Genomic DNA, 16,052 nt, shown 5'->3' with positions numbered 1-16,052 from the left:
ACTAAGAAAAGCTGGAAAAACTGCCAACAATGTGAATGTTTATGCTTCTCATCACTTCAGTCATCTGTGTACCTGACAACAGCGAGTAGCCTACTTATGTCTATGAACGCATTCATTCAGCAAGACATTAACACAGGATGGGTAATTAATTTTCCCAAGCTAAGCTAAACTCGATTCTGCGTGATATCAATTTGATCTCTTTTTAAGACATTGGCGTGGCCCTCCACAACAGTCCTGCTTTTTCATGTACACTAAGCAGATTTATTTCCCCAATAATCTGTTTAAAATATAAATGGAGATAAATGGAGTACCAGGAATTACATGCCCCAAAATTATAGTGCAACTTACACGAAACACAATTATGTCAGAAATGTGATGCAACTCCCACATTTTCCGGAAGTGACGCAATAAAAGACACAAACACACATACACACACACACACACACACACACACACACAGCTGAGCAACTTCTTCTGCATGAATCTGTCAGTAAACAACAGCGGCCTTCACATGGCAGCAGAAGTCTTCACATTCTTCCTCTGTCAGACGTAATTCGCATACCTCTGACACTTTCTGGAATGTTACACACACAACCACAAATACACGCAATTCTGACACACACACACACACAGCGTCCTCTGAAAGCACGGCTTCGCGGCTTTCAGCGCTGAAACGTGAAATTCAGGGAAGAAGCAGAAATCCAACACGTTCAAATGGTTTTTAAGTGAAGCAGAGTCTCTTTGATTATCGCCTTGAACTCTATGAAGGTCATTCAGAACAAGGTCACACAAGAGCAGTTGCAATGAAATTTTATTTGGTTGGTTATTATTATTATTATTTTTTTTAATCATATATAAATTCAATAAATATGTTTTTTATTGTTTCATTTTATGCTTTTATTTTATTTTCGCTGTTGCATGATCAACTATGTTTAAATTAATGGTCAAATTTACATGAATAAAAATTAACAGCAATTATTACACCAACAGTGTAATAATTATTGCACCTGTCCTTTAAGTAGGATTTTCTATGTCAAAGAGAAGAGAGACTATACATACAGACATTATACAGAAGCCCACCCCACAGTAAGGGTGAATGCTCAGCACTGAGGGCCAATGGCTTTGCCACTTCTACTTAAAATATGTCATCAATAGTATACATAACAACTTAGCTACTTACACTATACATTTAGATTTGGCTGGTTTATGTGAAACAATCAATGTCATACACCAATTTACTGCAAGCGTAACCCTCCTGCACATTTTCCTCATTAAAACAGAGACTGACCTATTTTAGATTCTGACAAATGTCCAGAGATTGTGTTCTTAGATGATCCACCGAGGGGAAACATCTCTCACAGAAATGGATGCAAACAAATAAATCATTCCTGATGCCTTGTAGCTTAACAAAGGTGTTGGAGTTGTATCCAAGACAACATCATCCCGGTGTGAACATCAGCAGGTTTATTACTGTGTGAATGCAATGAAATATATTTTCTCGCGGTCAGAACATTCTTGTTTAAATTACGGTTGTTGGAATAGTTAACATTTAGGGAAATGCACTATTATTGTTGTTTTTTGTGTGGTGCCAAGTCCAACAATACTGTGTTACTCCACTGTAAACACAGATAGCTTAGCATCTGCAACTGGAGAAACAGACTGGCTCGGTCACTTGGGGAAAAAAGGCTCCGCTTTAAAACTGTGTTTAATGTGTGTCAAACAGAGACGCAAAAACATGCAGCTTGTGTGTTGTGGCTGATGTTTTTTGCTCTAACTATTGCTTGACCACCAACGGTTTAGCCTTCCACCTAGTAGCCTTTGTGCAATCAGCTTGTGCAACAGCACGTCTCTGTTTGGTACCAAACCTGGCAACGTCACCATTTCGGAGATTTTGACACAGCTAAAAGCGTCAGCTTCATGTCTGAATGAGCACTCGGGGGTCACTTTTTCTAAAAGTCACTGCAACAGTATTTTGAGTAACTTTCAGGAGAAGTCTGAACCGCATGTTCAAGTAACCCCCTCCACCCCTCCCCGAGAGGGACATCAAATCCTGATAGACAGAATCAGAACAGAGCAGACTGATCAAACCACGAGAGCGTCACCAACCAAAGACCAGGTCTAAAAGTGTTTTCACACTTTGCAAAGAAACAGTTTTCCCTCTCCTCCCTACAAGTTAAGCCAGGCTTAGCACAGCTTGTCTCCAGCTATTAGCAGCCCAGGATTAGTCCTTTTTTTTCACCTTACTACAGACAGAAAGATTAATAACTGTAGTTAGATTTACTTGTATGTAAATCCCCCCATTTTAAACATCTTAACTGCCAGAGGACACCAGCTTTACTTTAATAAAGAATTTATTGATACCTGAAGGAGAAAGTTCACATTTAAATCATGAGCAGTTATAAATATGGGCCACTGAGTTCTGTTTTGGCGATGCTATACTATAGTCTCTTTGAGCCAGATTCCTCCATTATTTTTCTTTCCTCCTCATCTGACTCTATTTAAACAAGAATATTTCAGTGATGCTTTTACTTTAGCTTTTCCTGACATACCTGCTTTGACAGGAAGTAGCGTAGGTAGTGCTACACACAGTAAGGACCGCAGGTGCTCCTGCGGCTAAAAATCATGTGTGCCAGCAGAAAAAGCTGCCCAACCTGTTCCATAGCAGCTCTGCCACTACTGAATATATGGTCTTTAAAAAAAAGACAGAGTGTAGCACCAGAGCAATGCTAAGTTTTCACAAAGCTTTTTTCCCCCCTCATAAACTAAGTGTGGAAAATCAAGGACAAATTTTTATGAAAGCTGGATTTTCTGCACTTCTGCTCCACTGCTGCTGGGTAGCAGCCATCAAAAGGACAGCAAGCAAAGAGCTCTTTGAAAGGGAGTGACACTGGAGCCCCTCTCTGGATGGCTGCCATGCCACACTGATGGCGAGTATGTGGGCCTGTGTGAAATCTTTCCCGCAAAATGGAAAGGGGGGTAGAGGTAGAAGAGTGAGGGAGATTTTGTGTGTGTGTGTGTGTGTGTGTGTGTGTGTGTGTGTGTGTGAGAGCCTTATGTAACACGAATAGCTCCAGCAAACTGAAGCCTACAACTTACTACACTCTTTCGAGCTCAGCTGAATACTTGGGATGTTTCTCAACCATTGGAAGCCACCTCTGTTGCTGCAACACATAAGCAGATTTCTGTAAAGCCAAGATCAAAATAAATCACTTCTCAGCTCTGTCCAATTAGGAAACTTATTGAAACCCAAACTCCTTCTTGCATCATTCACATGTACAATCACACCTGTTCAACTGCTTGTTAACGCAAATATCTACTCAGCCAATCACCCGGCAGCAACTCAATGCATTTAGGCATTCAGATGTGATCAAGGAGACCTGTCAAATTTCAAACTGAGCTTAAAACTGGGGGGAAGAAAGGTGATTTGAGTGACTTTGAACATGGCAAGGTTGTCTGAGTATTTCAGAAATGGCTGATCTAGTGGGATTTTCTCATGTGATCATCTCTTGAGTTTACAGAGAGAGAAAATACCCAGTGTGCTATATGGAACCCAATGAGAATCAACAGGAGAATCGATAAGGAATCAAGTCGATACGTGACAATGATAATGAAATCAGAATCGCTCTATTCTTATTAAATCCCATCCTTAGTAAAGACCCTACAACAGTACAGAGAAAACCCCGACAATCAAAGGACCTCCTTTGATCGAGCACTTCGTGAAAGTGGGACAGAAAAACTACCTTTTAATAGGAAGAAACCTCGAGCAGAACCAGGCTCAGGGAGGGGCAGCCACCAGCCTATTTTTATGTCTTGCTAGACTTGGTGCATGTTCAACTTTTATCACCATAAAAAGCTGCGTGAGAAGGTAAAACTTGACTCTTCTAACAGATGGAAGAAAGCAAGAAGCAGGATTCAGTTTTTCTTTTTTTATTTGAAGGACTACATTAATCCGAAAAATATCAACAATAAAACTAATGACTGCTTGCAGCTCTAGCTTTAATTATATTTGTCTTGGCTGTTTGACCTCTACTTCACACACACACCCTCAAAGGAATTGGCAACAACACAATCGATGAAACATCTTTACCTTTGAAGCCGCCTTATCGCTTCAAGACCTTGAGCCACTGCAGGTTTGAAAACAAAAGGATTGCAGGATGTTTCATAACATCCAACAGTAAGCTGCATGTAATCATTGTGCGAATGTGTTTGTAATCAGTTGGGCTCCGGCTGATATGACAACTCTAATCCAGGCTAGTTGTTGAGACAAGGCCGGGATCTGATCAGATAGTGAAGGCTTTAGCTGGAAGCTGAGGCTGGTAGAATCACAGCCAACTCTCTGCTGCTGATTGTTGCTGCTACCCTGCAAATGGAGCACAAGCCTCAGCATGAAGGGCAACGTTTATCTCGAAAACTAGTGCCCGAGCTACGGTGTTTACTGCCTGAAATCAGTTTATCAGGGAGAAACTTTTCAGATCACTGTCATTTCACTGACAAGGGTTGCTGCTCCTTAGGAGAGCCGATCCAAAATACTGAGCCAACTTACAGGAATAGTTCCTAAGTGCGGGTGGCCCCAGTGGGAATCCAGCCTCTAAAGTCATTCAACTAGCTAGTGCTACACAACCACTGATGGGCTTTGCTATTAAACACACATCTGTTTTACATATTAGGACTGACACCAAAGCACAAAGTGCAAAGTCGAGCTTTCATCATGGAGACTGGCTCCATCTGATATGTAATTAGAGGACCACACAGACTGATGTGGTTTATGGCTGCTGGATACAACACTGACTGTGCGCTGTTGGTTGAGGAAGAAGACGAGGGATATCCAGTTGGAAGAAAATTTTTGGTTCGTGTAGGTGATCTTGGATAGTTCATAAAAGTATTTACAAATAAATAAATCCAGACTTAGGATGAGTCCTAAGTCTGGATTTATGGTGTGCTCCTGAATAAGTCGGAAATTCCGGGTTCCTACTGGGAAATTATTTGTGGAACGTCCCCTCAACTCAGATTTCCCACTCGGAAAGTCGGCGCAGACCAACACACCCCAAGGTGTGCAGAGATGCTGCAGGAAGGTTTAATCCAACACAGGAGTACTACTATGTCATTTTACTGTGCAGTGCTGATGCACAAACATCAGGATAAGCTGCAGGTTTTTGGAAACAAGTTCCACAAACATATGAAGGTAAACTTGGCTCTTTTTTTGTCATAGTCACCAAAGATTTGAAGTGCTACATGCAAAAAAAAAAAAAAAAGAAAAGAAAGAAAAAAAGAAAGAAAGAAAGAAAAAAGAAAAAAATTCCAGCAAACTCAGGAAAAGAGTGAAAGTGAAAAGATCCTGAGTTCTGCAAAAAGGACAATGATCAAAATCAGACCTCGAAATCCATCATGAACTGTTTACAGTCTCCTGACCGCTACCAATCTGCATAAGGTACATAATGGCACCTCCCAAAGAGGTTTTGGCCTTCCCCCAAAGGAAAATCACCAGGACTGAAAATGATTTTTTTTTTTTATAACCGCTGTTTTTTTTAATGGTTTTGAATGAACTCAAGCAGAAAATCGATTTTTATGCATCAAATGACCACAAAAAACAGGAAAACACATGCACTTCTGTTAGCAAAGTAATACAGAGTCTTTAATACAGAGTCCCTCAGGGAGGAGCAGCTATTTGCTGTGACTGGCTGGGGGTGAGGACAGAGGGAGACAGGATAAAAGACACACTGTAGAAGAGAGATGGAGATTAATAATAAATGCATGAAAAGTGTGAAAAGAGGTGAGTGTAAAAAATATAAGCTTTATCTAAAAGGAAAGTTTTCAGCCTAATCTTAAAAGTAGAGAGGGTACATCATATATTTTGATGCACGCTCAAAAATACAGGTAAAGAAACCGTAGGACGGAGCGTTTTCAGTGGGAGAAACATTTCGTCACTCATCTAAGTGGCTTCTTCAGTCTCAGCTGACTCCAGGTTTCTCCAACCTTATAAACAGTTCATTTGCATAATGACTGAAACTAGCACCAAACAATGGACTGTGAGGTCAGTTTCTTGACTGTTAATATGCATACTGTCATGACCACTGATCAGCAACCACCAACCAAATCATGGCAATCCTCACGACACTTAACACCGTACACTATACTACTCCGTTTGTGCCGGGGGACCCCATCCTTGGGGTGGACCAATTTTGGCACAGCGTGTTGCCTCTCAGCTATTCCAATACTCCTGATACATAAACGATCACTAAGTGATCATAAGTGATCCAAATGAAGCATCGTGCTACATGATATGCATCTACTATGGAATAAAACATCTTTGAACATTAAATGATTTTTAAAATAATTCATAGATTAAGAACTGAAAGACTGGATGATAGAAAACAAAGGGATCAACTGAGTATTTGTGTGTTGCAGAATAAGTTGGCAACAAGTCTGTTGGCAGCCAGTAATTATTCAGTTGCTGCTATTTGTGATACATTATGACTCATATGCAATTTATAGGAAAACATTGCTTGAAATAAATCTGGGTTTGTAAACTTAATGTGTCATATTCCAGTAAAAAGGTCAATTAGGATTAAAAGTGTTAAACTCTTTTTGACTGAGTCTCTTCTTTCGCAACACACTTGAAACAGTCACACACACACACACACACACACACACACACACACACACAAGTGCATGTGCGTTCCCATTTTCAGGCAAGAAAATGACATCATAGGGTACTATGCAACACCAACTGTTGGTGTATTCCCAACAACATTCCTGAATTCCTCTGTGGTATTTCTTCACCATGTGGGCAGTCTGTCAATTCTGCAAGTCAATTTTGCAGTCTGGGGGTTTTACTGGTTGAGAGACAGTTTAAAGTAGGGTGAAAATGCAGGAAATAAAAAGTTTTGAAAGAAATGGAATAATAGCAGAACATATCTGTCTGGTTAATCTTTGTTTCTACCTTCCGCTCTGGCCACAAACTTTAGGTAGCGACTAAAGGTATAAGATAGCCGAGACAATGGAGATTAGCTTCCTCCAAAGGCTTTGAGGGTTCAGCCTCTGAAACAGGGTGTGGAAATCATGTATTTGGCAGGAGCTCACGGTAAAGGTGCTGCTCCTCCACATCAAAAGGAGCCAATTGGTGTGGTTTGAGCATCTGACTAGGATGCTTCCTAGGTGAGGTGCTTTGGGCACGTCCAACCAGGAAGTGACCCCGGGGCAGACCCAAGACACGCTGGAGAGATTATGTTGGCTGGGGATGGCCTGGCTTGGGGATGCAGTAGAAGGTGGTCTGAGATTCTCTGCTTAGACTGCTAATGAGATTTTAAAAAATGGATGGAGGCAGCGTGTAGTGCGCGCTGACACAATAAGCAGAACTGTCACTGGTATTGCTTGGAAGTAAAAACACTCATTTGATAAAGTAGTTCCAGATGCCTCGGTGGATATAAAATGTCGGGACTAAGAGATACAGATTCAAAGCAGTACATGTGTCAAACCAGGATGTAGATTTGGTTTGGCTAAACGAGAAACAGACCACAAGACTGTTTAAATATACTGAGTGTAAACATCTCACAACTAGCAGCTATTTCCACAGATTTTAAAAACTCTTGACAGTCATACTGGGTCACACAAAAACACTATAATTACAGCAAATTTAATTCCGTGTACCAATACTGAAATTCTGGGAACTTGCATAAACAGCAGCAGACTTCACTTCTGTACAGATTTTTACTATTATGTGATTGGTTCACACAAGGAGCATTTGTGTCTATTTTCTCTGCACGTGCACTTTATAGTCCTCTTCCCACCCAGAAAACACTGTAACCTGAGGAAAAACCTCAGGGCCTTAATAACTATGTAATTCTGCAGCCACATGGCACCGCACTGTATTCCTTAAGTTAACGAAAACTAAAGACATTCCACATCTGAAGGGTTTGTGTACTACAGTACAGCTAGACCGAAATGTAGGTAGTCCCAACCCCCTCGTTTTGAAATGATCACTATGTGTGCTTCCATTTCCTCCAGCAATCCCCTGTGTTCTTTCTGATGTCCTCTTTGTTCCAGGGCTGCAGCTCTCATGGGGGAGCTCGGTGAACATGGCGTGTAATTGGGTGTGCATGGGTACACAATCTGTTCACTGGGACTTGAGACAGGAAAAGGAAAAGGGGATGGGTGGAGACAGGAAAAGGAGGGGAACCTACTAACTTAACCTGCCCTATCGGTGACACATATCCTATGTGCAGATTACGTTCAAAGAAAAAAGAAAAAGACCCACACACCCTCTCTTTGACACTAAAAGGCAATAACTTTTTATTAAATATTTGACTTTTTTTTTTAAGAGTGTTTGTTTTTTCTACAAAAAAATAAACACTCATCACTAAAAATATAATGCGAGGATAATCTGTATATGAAATGACAGCCTTAGGATATGAAAAAGTAAAGCAAATCTATTCTTTCCAGCAGAGTGAGACTTCTCTCACTCCAAAAATAAAGATCATTTTGCTTCCTTGATCTGTAGCCTCAGTAAACACTTTACTGATGAGTTTATGTTCTCAATTCCCAGTTTCATGTCTTTTTGAGTGTAACAAGACGCTCATTTTGTAAATTATGGTCCCCGTCAGAGTTAAAAACAAAGGATAAAACCGGATATTCTTTAGGGTGGGCCTATCACTCTATTCTAAAACTGTGCAGTGTATCTCAGTTTCTCTCTCAGATCCATGTGTTTGTCATGTCCGGTTTCATAACGCCAAGTTCGCAGGAGCCAAAATGCCTCACTTGAGGTTTTCAACACACAATTTTGCAAACCACTGGTTTGTGTCATGGTTACCAGTTCCATCTTTTATATGCAGTCTATGCTTTTATCTCTGTCGTTCTGCTGTCGTGGTTTACTGAGGTACTTACTAGAAATACTACTGGGTGTGACGTTATAGGACACCTCACTGAATAGCAGTGGTGTGACTCCAGCACTCACAAACATCACTGCAGTGCTACAGGAAGCCAGCTCAACTTTCATCATCTTACATCGATGCAGTGACCCTCGCAGGCATCAGTTTGTAGCTTCATACCAATGGAAATGTAACAGAACTCAATCAAGCTGCCATTGCACTTCAGTAACACTGTTGGACTCATTATGAAATCCAATGCTTTTTTTATTCCACGTATGCTTCTTCCCAGTTCAAAGCCCAGCAATCTTACTTATTTATAGTCTCTAGTTGTCAGACCTGAAAGGCTCAAGTGTCGATGTTTGAGGCACTTTTCCCTCACAAAGCTTCCCCCACATCCAGCGTGGATCCAAATTTGGTGGCTCCTCTGTAACTTAGGCAACTTTATGGGGTTAATTTCCTTCTGAACTTGACAAAAATGTTAACAGATACCCAATTATCTTATCTTATATTTATTAGGTATTTAATTCAATCGATAAAGGAATGCTACTTGTATGGCTCACCAGCAGCTGAGGGAAAATGTGGCTGAAAAGGCTGAGTGGGGGGGGGGGTTAAACCCAGGTCATAATTTTATTAAATGACAGCAGTGTGTTTTACAATAGCTACAAAAAACAGCCCAGTCGTTAAAAGTGTAGCAATTACATTTGGAGACAGAGGGAAAATAAGTGACACAAGGAAAAATGGGAACAACAGGACAACACGGATGAAGCTCGAGAGGAGGTTGAAGAAAATCAACGTCAGGCGGAAAGTGAAGGATAACATGGATGGGAGTGAAAGTCGTCTGACGCAAGTTAAAAAAGGGAAAAGAGATGGCTTAGAGGAGCTCTCGTGGGAACGGCGTTAATGTTCAGGTCCCAGCTGAGGTCATGTCCCCTTGGCTGTGTTTTCATAATCTCCCGAGTCTTGGGGTAATCAAACAAAGCAGTGGCATTCTCAATACTCGACCCAGATAACAAACTTTGGACCAAACCCTTTCACGGAGAACTGACAAACCAGAAGCGATGCAGCATCCTCTTTTCATTTCCTTTGCTACTTTTCACTCTCTCTTTTCTTTACTTTAAGTCAGCCGGAGTCTGCTGCCACCACCTCCACCTCCCCCTTTTCCCACTTTTTCTGTCAGCGTCGTGAAGGCCAGCAACAACAACAAATGGAGCCTCTCTCCGCTGGGTGTGGTGGCCTGCAGAGCAACAGCTGGGTTCTGTTGTTTCTCCTGAGACACCAACAGACTATTCGCCCTTCTTTGCAGGAGGACTGTTCTTCCATGTTCTTAACTTTTTTCTTAAATATTTAGGGGCTTAAATTTCCCAAATGTCCTCTTTTTCCAGTGGCAGTGACTTTCTAACTTTCTCTGAAATGTTTCCCTAGATCGAAACCGTTTTTGAAAACAACATTTAGTTCGACAACTGACATATCCTCTTTCCTTTAAAAGTCTCTTGCTCCGTCTGCCTTACTCTACTTTTCTGTCCTTTCTCTCACTGTCAGCCACTGGCTATCGTTCTCCATCTTCCACTTCCCTACGTTTTTCCCCGTTCCCTGTTGACCATTTCCCAGTGACACATTTCCTGTACAGCAGAGGTTATCAACACATTTTAGAGTCATATCAGGGTTTAAAAAAAAAGGGTAAAAAAAATATCTAATTTAGCTACATAGTAAAATATATAACAGTACGCTTGAAAAAAGTCCTTTTACAGATTACGTATGATTTTTAAAAACTGGTTTTCGCTGTTCAGTTACAGCTGTTATGACAGTGACAACTATTATTTGTGTGCCAAAGCTGCAGTAAAATTAAAACCTTTAAAAGTTTGAAGCCTCTGTTTAGATCAGCTGCAGTCGCCTTTGGCGAGGCATTAGCATGTGTGTGTGCTCGCAGTGTAATGAACCATTTTTGAGGGTGCAACTAACCGAATGGCAATAACAGATCAACTTCAGAGGCGGTGTGTGTACGTGTATGTGTGCCCTGCCAGTTCAGACCTGCCCTACGTTTAATTAGAACTATGAGTCAAAGCCCAACTTGTGGTCAGAGCAGCAATCAAACACTAGCAGGGCCCCATGGGCACGTGCACTAAGACACACACGGGCTTGGGTAAGCGTGCGCGCACATTCACAGATCCTCTCACGCACTTCTGCCTAACAAAAACCCTCAACAGAATGCAAATTATGAAACGAGAACTCTTTTTTTCTCTGTTTTAAAATCTGTAAATTGTCAAATTGAGTGCAAATACTATTCAAACCAGTCGTTCTACTGTAGAGCAGCAATCCCTGCACGCAAATACAGACACACACATACACAAACGCATTTAATAGAAGAAAAGAAGACAAAGTGCTTAGTAAACCACAGTTGAAGCAATCTTTTGATCTGATGCTAAGCACACCAGACAGTCACAGTCTTTCATTACAAGGCTTTGCACTTTGCGAATCAGTCACTGCCAACAACTTAAAACTTCATATATGAAGAAAAGAAACAAAGTCAGTCAAACATTAGCCAAAGTCTATCTGTGAGCGTTAGTCGTAGTCTCACTCACAGATAGCAGACAAACACAAATATACTATATGTACAGATACATGCTGTATGCAAATCATGCAGTACTTATCGTGCGTGCACCCGCGTGTATGTATGTGTAATTATCAGAACCCCGGGCTCGATGTTATCACTGCTCTCCATGTGCTCGACAGGACGGCATCGGGAGAAAAGATAAGAACCGGCACTGTGGCCAGATGTCCAATGTGTGCGTGTGTGCAATTCCTTTTCAAATCGGAGCTCCTGGGCAGATTACCTGTGACCAGCAAGGCAGGCCAGAATCAGGCTACAAGATCCTCTCTCTCTCTCACACACACACACACGTACACACAGACTCTTATCTCTGTCTTTGATGCAGCTGGAGATTTTTACTGTGTTTGCCAAAACCAGAAAATGAGGACAAAAAGCCCTGAACTGACAGAATCCATGGAAAACACTTTAGACTCCAGGTTATATGTACACACAGCAGCTATCTGTGCTCATGTGAATGTAAAACTGATCGTTTAATTATTCTTGACTTTTTTTTTTTCAAATAAATTTCTGTATGTTGTAGTAGTTGTGCGTAACAGAAAAATACAACTCTTAGTGGGTTTGATGTTAGAAACACTCCTGAATGGAGATTTTGTCATGTGCTAATACATCTGTGTATGCCAGGTTTCAGCATATCAAACAATAGAATATGTACTGGGCACAATGTGTGCTTACATTCTGATAACATTCACTTCCTTTGGTTCCAGCTGAGCTGCATTTACTTGGATACAGATGACACATTTGACCTTTACTGGAAAGGTAAACATCCATTAAATTCAGCGCTGGTATCTCCAAACCTTTTGTCCTTAGTGAGGAACAAAACAAAGTATTTGAATTTAATTACTCACCCTGAAAGATGAGATTGGACCCAATATGCAGTGATGTTGTCTAATACCAGTTTCAGTATCAAGGAGGATGAGATTATTGTTTATAATCCAACCTTCAAATGAAAAGTGTAATATCTTTAAATATAAATTAAATATAATATGTCTTTAAATATAATATCATTGTTTTTCTGTTTTTTTTTTAACCTTAAAGCAGTTTCAGTAACAATGCAGAGCAGACCCCTTACTTATATCACTGCAACTGTAGTGCCACAGTCTCCAGTTTGAACAGTGAGGGGGAAAATGAACAAAAACAAACAAACAAACAATCACATAAAAGTTGGAACTTTTGCAATTTTTGCTATAACCAGACTTCATCCAGCAAAGATGAAGGCATTCTTCATGGGACTTTATATTAGACACTTAGTAACCTGTCCACAGCATACCCTGCCTTCCGTCCCTCATGACCTGAATTGGTTAAGTAGCAGAAAATGGACAGATGGTAATATAAACGGTTTTATATTCAAAATTATGCATTTATCAAACTGGGCTTCCAGGACTCCATTACACACTTATACCTAAAACAACACTACCTCATCATCCATTAATAGATGGCAGAACATTATTTTTCTAAATGATACATAGCTCGCCAACTTGATTCACTTCATTTGATAGCGCCAAATCACAACAACAGTTGTTGTCTCAACGTATTTTATATTGTAAGGTAAAAAACCTTCAATTACAGAGAGAAAGCCCCAATGATCAGACGACATCCTATGAGCAAGAACCTGGTGACAGTGGGAAGGAAGAACCCCCGTTTAATAGGAAGAAACCTCTGGCTCAGGCTCAGGGAGAGGCAGCCATCTGCTGTGACTAGTTGGGGAGTAACAATAAAATGTGTATCTTTTTGCTTTTCAAAAATTGTGCATTACTTAGCGTTTTCTCCGTAGTTTAACAACAACAAAAAAAGGGTATACAAAAAAGAAGACAAAAACCAGTGACGGTGTGTTTTGACACCATGAGAAAAACATAATATAGGTGTTGTCATATCAATAAATCATTCAAGAGTTTTTTGAGTACTAGCAAATAAGTTATTTGTATTGGGACTAAATAATACCAGAAATCAGATAATAAAATCTTAATCTCCAATAACATAATGTCCATGTTAAAACAAAAATTACATTGAATAGTTCAGCTGTGTAGCAAACCGATCCACATGTAAGCAAGTGGTGTTGGGGTGCTTGCACAAGTGACAGTCCACTCCAAAAGTGCAAAGCTGACACAGATACAGAAATAGTTGTTAAGCTACCGAACAGGAAGGAGAGTAGGAGCTAAACAGGGACGACTAGACTACTACTCTGTCTGCTGCCACCCAGTCATCTGTCCATCTGTCTGTCGCTCGCTTCCTGGCTCGAAGAAGACATCACTTTGGACTGACTGGCGCCTGAGAGGAGAGGCCATGTATAGGAACAGGGCCTCTGTAAGTTTTCCCATGTAGTGAAGGAAAATTTGGCTTTATGGATCCTATTTATGACTTATGAAAATACCTCCCTGTGATTGATGATTAGTAATTCTGTATGAGCTTCTTTGGGGTCAAGACACAGGACAGCTGTTCTGGGTGCCATGCTTCTTCTCCACCCCCATCCTACAGTACATCCCTTTGCTGGCTCCAATCCTGTGCATAAGGGTATTAATACAGCCCACCAAGGGAGAAAAGTGGACTTATTTCCGTGCCAAGAAGCTTTACAACATATCACCTGCTGTTCTTCTCACCTCTTCATCTTTATCTCCACATTGAGTGAAAAAGCTCGGAAAAATGCTAATATCAGTAACAACAATAATAAACCTACATAGTGCTAAATCAACAATAACTCAGGTAATCTATTAAAATTGACCAGTCTTTTCTTCCTTTTATAAAACAAAATCTCTGTGTTTGTCTCTTTGTCTGCCAACTCCTCCTACACGATGAGGATTTGAGCAACCATTACAATGCCATCAAATTGCTTGGCAACCACCTAGCAACAGGCTAGGCTGAACAGTATTTTTTGCCTCTATGCACCTACAACACCTTATGAAAGGATCCTATTGTTTTAATTTTATGACAATAACATGTCCATTATAACCACAAAAGCTGAATTATATGTGATAGATGACAATGTTATCACGTTGCCTAGCAATCACCTTGCAATGGGCTAAAAGAGACCATTGTTTGCATTTATACACTTACAGCACCTCATATTTTTTTAATTTCACGGCCAAACAAGAACAGGCAACAAACAATATTGCAATATGAGCATGTACTAATAAGGCAAATGGATCACTGACTGGATATTTCTTCTTTCTTCTTCTTCCTGGGTATTTATATTTTGCTGAACATGGCACCTTGTAATGATGGAAACACTGAGCAGCTCTGCTAGTTCTAAGTGTCATGTTACCTCAGCTAGAGGATCAGAAAGGTGGGACAGGGGCAGTTAAATGACTGATGGCGTACTGTAGCTGCCACACCTGACCCAAGTCCTGAATGACCTGCCCTGGCACAGAACATGTATTATTCAATCCGGTAACTCTATTGAGTAAAGCAGGCTGTGGTTGAATCACTTTGTTATCCCTATTTGTCAAACTTCACTTGTTTGCACTACACTATTTTCCCTTTTGTGGTTGCCAGCACTCACTGCCAGCGTCAGACAACCAAGAGCCAATTTGTGCTGGACAATCTAGAACCTGTGAAGACTAGGGTTAGTTATAAAAACAAACACACAAGAATTACTCACCCCACTTATATGTTAAGGTTAGCATATGTAGGATTAGCAAGTGAGGTTAAAAGTCAAGCCACCGATGACACAAAGCTTCTGAATTTAGCCTGTAAAGGACTGGGATGATTTAGACTATGTATAGGAACAAAGTTTCTGCATGTGTGAGAAACTATGTAAAGAAAGGAAGGATAGAAGATGTGACCTGTCTCTCCCTGCTGGCATGCATCAGAGAAAGAAGAGCACACTTTTATAATTAGCAGTGCAGAAGATGTCAAGCAGGAATAGCTGGCATATGTATGGGACATAAATATGCATGTGCCACATGATGGTATGCACGCTTTACTTTTTACATTAATACACAGAAATACAAAATCACACAAAAAGTCTGTAATGTAGCAATATTTTCATAAATTTTCCTTGAAGGTTTTCTGGAATTAACTAATTGAGATTATTCAAGGGGTAAACTTCAGATCAATTAATTCAAATGATCTGTAACAATAAGTATTTTAGGCAGAGTGAACTTAGAAGCTATCAAATTATAACAAGAAAGAAATGAAGACTAAAGTTTCCAGTAATAAATTTAGAATGATCACATATTTCCTCATGTTAAAACTGAAATTTCTTTTTATGAGATCTGTGAAGAATCTCTTCTTGACTTTCAAACTCTAAACAAATTATGGAACATGGTATCAAATAACTTTCTGAATCCTTCTTCTGTGTTTCAACCACAACTGCTACCTTTCCTCTCCTTTCCTGGAAACTGCTGCATGAAAGCAGCCAGTTAATGTTCTACTGAATTAAATATAAAAGGCTTCATCTCTCTGCATCTTAATAGGTGATATTTTAACTTCTTTTGTGGTTTGACATGTTTTTACTGGAAAGAAGATGTTGGGCTGAGATCAAGGGGGAGATATTATACATAATTCAAATGGTGATGTTTTATGCTAGTAATAGATGATATTAAAACATGCATCAGGCATGCTTTTTTGTTTCAACTGATTATAAA

The 16,052-nt window shown here is 40.2% G+C and overlaps 1 protein-coding gene across 3 annotated transcripts in view; it reads right to left on the bottom strand.

Annotated features, from left to right (window-relative positions):
* Window positions 1–16,052, bottom strand: part of atg7 (ATG7 autophagy related 7 homolog (S. cerevisiae)) — a 58,045-nt gene that overhangs the window by 1,370 nt on the left and 40,623 nt on the right. The gene's annotated exons all lie outside the window — the stretch shown is intronic.

Source organism: Maylandia zebra, linkage group LG5 (assembly GCF_041146795.1).
Source record: "Maylandia zebra isolate NMK-2024a linkage group LG5, Mzebra_GT3a, whole genome shotgun sequence".
Classification (NCBI taxonomy): Eukaryota; Metazoa; Chordata; class Actinopteri; order Cichliformes; family Cichlidae; genus Maylandia; species Maylandia zebra.
Note: the sequence above shows the minus strand (reverse complement) of the source record. Positions and strands in the feature narration are given on the sequence as shown.